General features: G+C 40.1%; 1 long non-coding RNA gene across 1 annotated transcript; it reads left to right on the forward strand.

Moving 5' to 3' along the window:
* The first annotated feature begins 3,154 nt into the window (after positions 1 to 3,154).
* Positions 3,155 to 5,385, forward strand: LOC113958191. The gene is made up of 3 exons (XR_003531442.1): positions 3,155 to 3,219; positions 3,906 to 3,964; positions 5,338 to 5,385. It is a non-coding gene; the product is annotated as an uncharacterized LOC113958191 (long non-coding RNA).
* Positions 5,386 to 5,659: the final 274 nt, after the last annotated feature.

Here is a 5,659-nt window from a genome sequence, read left to right on the forward strand (position 1 = left end):
TCAGGTTGGATCTCAGGGAAAGGTTCTTCCCCCAGAGGGTGGTTGGGCACTGCCCAGGCTCCCCAGGGCAGTGGGCACAGCCCCAAGGCTGCCAGAGCTCCAGGAGGGTTTGGCTGATCCTCTGGGGCACAGGGGGTGACTCTTGGGTATGGTCTGTGCAGGGCTGAGGGTTGGACTCGATGATCCTTGTGGGTCCCTTCCAGCTCAGCATGTTCTGGGATTCTGGGATTCTGTGAACCATCATTGCCCACTTGTGTACCAATACTAACTGTTGTCATGTGTCATGATCAACACTATTTTTCCACCAGTATTTTAGATGTATATATGAATTTTACTTAAACTTTCTCTTGACCCTCCTTATTGGGAAGCTTTCTTACAACAGATTTAACACAAAAGATCATTTCACCTTTTCCCCCCTCTAAATTATTCTTCTAAACATTCTGCTTTCATTGGGACAGAACTAACAGAGGAGCTGGAAAGTGATGGGGATTTGTTTAGACTGTGATTTATTTTAATTATCTTCATTTTCTGCTTAAGCACAGATACTAAAAAAAAAAAGAAACATTAACATAAAACATTCCTAACGTAAAACAGCTTATTCCTCTGCATGGAGAAGACATGTTTTACTTTTAATTCTAATACAGCAAGTTCATCTCTCAGAGTGTGCAGGAACAGATGACATTAATAGTATTTTCAGCTCAGACTGAGCTGGTTTGGTCTATTACTGTTCAGTGTCCGTGCCTTATCCAGCAGCAGTAGGATGAACTTTCCCTGCCACTAATGCTCCATTTTTGTCTCTTTGTGTCGTTATTTCAGCAAGAGAATGTGCTAAAGGAGCCCCTGAAAACAGACGTACAACAGCAGATGAAAAAGTGCTGCATGGTGCTGGATTTCTGTGGGCAGCTGGTTTTATACCTTTTAAATGGCTCTTTGTGTTTGCCAGAACAGCACAATAGTCAATTCACTCCTCAATAACAAGCTGCTGCTCTGGGTAAATAGAAAGGTGTTACATCTATTTCTCTCTATATAACAGAGGCTTTCTAGTTCATCCATTAGTTTCACACTAATTTAGATTAAAATCTACAGAAGTGAAGGAAAAAACGTCCAAACTAAGTTGTGTACAAGCACTAAAAATAGAAAAAACTGAAGAGACAATCCCTGCTCGTAGAACATGGAACAGTTTGCAGTTGTTTGGTTGTTTGTGCCCTTGGGGTTTGGTTTGGGTTTTTTTCTTAATTGAATTACTTTCTATAGTTATCCTATCCCGAAAAGTGATCTTTCAGGATCACTTTTCCTTGAATATGCTTTAATATTATGCACTTACATATAGTCATAGAATGACAGAATAGTTTGGATTGCAAGGGACCTCAAAGATCGTCTGGTTCCAACCCCTCTGGTTGACTCCTGAACCTTTACTCATATCAAGTAGCATTTCATGCCTTATGTTACTCCCTCAAGTACAAAATCACAGGGAAAGACATAATTTAACATTCCTAGGAAAATTAGAATGTGACCCTGAATAAAGTGCTACTCACTGTGATGGAACTGGGCAAGTCTTGAACAACCCCAAGCACACAGAAATTAATGTTTCCCCTTGACCTGAAACAGGTCCTGTGAAAATGTTGTGAGCCTGCACTGCTGGGAGTTCACTGCTGCAACCTTGTACAGAAATGCAGAATCCCAGAATCATTTGGAAAAGGCCTCCAAGGTCATCAAGTCCAACCTTTGACTGAGTCCCACCATGGTCACTAAACCAGCTTGCAGAGTGCTCGAGTTTTGAGCCCCTCCAGAGATGGGGACTCCACCACTTCCCTGGGCACCTCTTTCCACTACTTAACTACTCCTTCCAGGGAAGAAATTTTTCCAAATATCCAACCTGAAGGCCCTCATCAGTGCCATGGGCTGGGTCACAAGGTAGGGTTGGATCAAAGGTTGGAATCGATGACCTCAGAGGTCTTTTCCAACTTGGTGGATTCTGTGAATGTGATTCTGTGACGTGAGAAGCACTTCAAAAAGAAAGGAAAATTGGGTGATGCCTTTTGTGGATGATGACTGGAAAGCAAATTCCTTGGTGATAAGAGGTTGCAACCCAGTGAAGGGAAAAAACTAGAGGAAGGACTGTGGGAGGCAGGAGGGTAACAAGATATGGTTCAGAGGGACATAGTCCTGATGGTCTCCACTCCAGCAACTCTTCTGAAGTCCCCCCTTGTGCTGCTGGTCAGCAACTTGCTTTTCACATCTCTCTGTGAAGCCTCAGTTTGGCTATACTAACACTGAACTGGGATTAAATTGTTAATTCTTCCACAATGCTGGCTAGAGTGTCACAAAATGCAGAGAAAATATGAACTGTGCAGCAGTAGGATGTTTGCATATTTCTGCTCATACTTTTATTTGATTTTTTAAAAATTTAAATAATATTTTGATGGATTTCTTGCTTCCTCCTTGTATCTGCCCCCCCCCAGATTTTGGATACATCTGTAACCCATGGGGAATGTGGTGGATTGGAGTCTAGACCATTTTCAGTGTAGTAAGAGGTATTTTGTTTGCACTAGTTATGACCAGCTAAGGATATGCATGCCATGGTGTCTGCTTCCTTCTTCCTCAGGATATATGGAAACTGGGATGGAAAACCCACTGCCCAATCTCCAGGTCTGGCCAGGAACCAGGACTAGAAAACACTCCTAATTTGTCACCTTCCTTGAGAACATCCCTGAACTCAGGGGGAAGAAACATGAGAGGGTTGGACGGGCCTGAGAGCTGGCACATGAGGGGTTAGGTTTGATGCCAGCCCATGGCACAGAGTGTGGGAAACACACAATGCCATGGAAGGGCTGGAATTCCTGCCAAAGGATGCCACAGTTGCACGAGGGCTCAGGAGGAAGCTGAGCCAAGTAACAGATGAAACGTCACAGGAGCAGAGAATGGTTTGGGTTGGAAGGGACCTTAAAGGTCATCTAGGTCCAACCTCTCGGGGAAATATCCATTTTGGATAAAACACATCAAGCTCAGGAGATTTCCAAGCCCTAAATCAGTGCCAGGTTGAGGATTGGTCCAGGCTATATAGTTCAACTTGGAATCATGTCCACTGGACCATTCCTTACAGATTTTATCTCAGCTCTTGGTCACCATTTATGTGTCATGAGCAAGTGGTTTCCATGGCAAGGGTGAGAAAGGAGTCAAACATCAGCCCCAAGGTCACCTCTCGTGGTTTCCTGTGGTGTGAGTTAGAAAACAAAGTGAAAAGTCCTTTTTTTTTCAAACTTTTCAAGAACTTTTAGGATTAATATACTCCCTGAATGAGACTAATGCATTTTTAAACAACATTCAATAGAACTGGCTTTGGCTTAGAAATACAAATATGTTTTGTGTAATTAAAATTTGTCCAAATACCTTTAATTGCTTTCTTTGATCTAAATAAATAAGTGTTTGTTTAAATCATGTAGAAACTATTAATTTTGCATTTCGGGTAATTAAAACTTGCTTATGTGAAGCTCTGCTGATCTGACACACACTGGACAAAGGTAAAAACCTGCTTAATACACCAAAACATGTGAGATTCTTTTTATTCTCTGCTTCACCTAGATTTTAATGGGGATCTTAGCACTAATACAAATGAAATAGAATATTTACCTATTCCAGTAGAAAGGTGAAGAATAAACCAATAGACATGGGCATATTTTCTATAATAAGAGGCCTTTTCAAGTCTTTCAGTAAAACTCTGGGGTTGCATTATTTTTTATCTAGTAATAATAAAGCATACAATAAAAATTATAGTGTAATCTTTGATCTTCATGAACCTGAAAAGCTCAGTTTTGCTTAATGTCCTCATAAGTTTTTTTAATCTAGAAATTGCAGGCACAAACAATGGCAAACAAAAATAAGCTGTAATTTAATATGTCTTGTAGGTCAACCCTCCACCAGAACTACTGGAATCAATATTCCAAGGAAGGGAAATTGGTAGCAGGTATTGATGCTGGTTTGTTCTCTAAAATAGAGAGGAAGAAATATGTGGAAAAGACCTTTCTGTGACATTACATCATTTTCACATCTGAATTTTTCTGCTTAACTTAACATTTTATTTGAAGATAAAGTGTAAAAGTGATGAAGACAATCCAAGTGAAATAGCACTTAGGGTTGTTACATAAATTTTATTGCTGGAAGGAGAAAGACCCTCAAATTTGTAAATAATTGCAGCTCCTTTGACAGTCCCTGATTGTTCCTGAATAGTTTATAGGGATTAAGAAGTGATTTGTCTTGCTTCCACTGAAAGTGCTTTGCAGCCATGAATAGGTTTTATCACCTTTTCCTGATAGGTTTGAGCAGTTTCATGAATTTACTCTCTTTCTTTTGCTTTGCTCACTGTTTTTTAACTCTACTTACTTGGAAAGAAAGTTGATAAATAACAGAATCATGGAATGGTTTGGATTGGAAGGGACCTTAAAGCTCATCTCATTCCACCCTCCTGCCATGGGCAGGGACACCTTCCACTAGACCAGGATGCTCCTGGCCTTGGACAGTTCCAGGGATGGGAAGTCCACAATGGGACAAATAAATATTCCTGCTAGATATGTTTGCAGAATTTTGAAATATTAGCATTTAAACATTGGTCACCAAAACCTCCCCAAACCTAATTAACCCTTAACATCATTGTTATAAAAAAAACTTCTCAATCTTCTGATTTAAGCCAGGACTTTCACTATAAATTTTTCCTTCCCTCTCACAGCACCTGAGAACTTCTCTCTGTGCACAGGAGTGTCTTTTGGCAATTCTATGTTCCCTTCCTGCACAGGGTAAAACACATCCCAGACCTGTGCAGACCCCACTGAACAACTCTCTTCCATGTATGGGGAAAGGAAATAAAGGCCAGATTCCACACAGCTGGAATAAAAAGAATTCCAGTTCATTTCAGTGGGATGTAAATATAGAATTATTCTCTAATTATCTAAGGGGGCATTGATTAATTACTGAAAGAACTCCTGCCACCATTACACACAGAGTGAGTGGAGGGGCATCACCCTTTTTTCCTGCTCCCCCAAACTCATCTGAGAGGGAATAACCAGCAGGATGAGGAAGGAATGGGCTTCCAGTGTGATGTAATCATGATGTGGGAAATTTTTCCTCTCAGGTACAGATGATTAGATGGTTTCTGTTCTGTATTTGAGGTAGGAGTAATTTTAAGTGCAGAGATCCCAGCAATCTAAACAAGCAAACGCCCACAAGAAATAGTCTGAAATATTCTGGAGCTGAGTCTTAATTGATTCTCACAGGTGAACATGTTTTGCAATAATACTTATGTGTATAAATCATGCAATATTCTGGTTTCTATAATCTCTACAGCACAATAACTGCACTCCAGTTACTTCATTCACCTTGCTCTGCTTGTTCCAGTAAATAATGTCGTCCTCTCAGTTGGAAAAGAGTGGGGTTAAAATAACTCAAAAACCTTTCTATTCTTGTAAATTAAAATTAATTCTACATTGCAACTAAATGTATTAATGACTGTTTATACATTTTTCACTTTCAGTTTCCTTTATTGATATTCCAACCCTCTAGAAGGGCAGACTTTACTCATCTTTATGATTTATTGATATACATTAGTTCCCTACAGCCTTGGACCAGACATTCACCACATTAATTGTGATGACTAAATGTTTATTTT

The sequence above is a fragment of the Corapipo altera genome, unplaced genomic scaffold (genome assembly GCF_003945725.1).
Source record: "Corapipo altera isolate COAL_440 unplaced genomic scaffold, ASM394572v1 90, whole genome shotgun sequence".
Lineage (NCBI taxonomy): Eukaryota > Metazoa > Chordata > Aves > Passeriformes > Pipridae > Corapipo > Corapipo altera.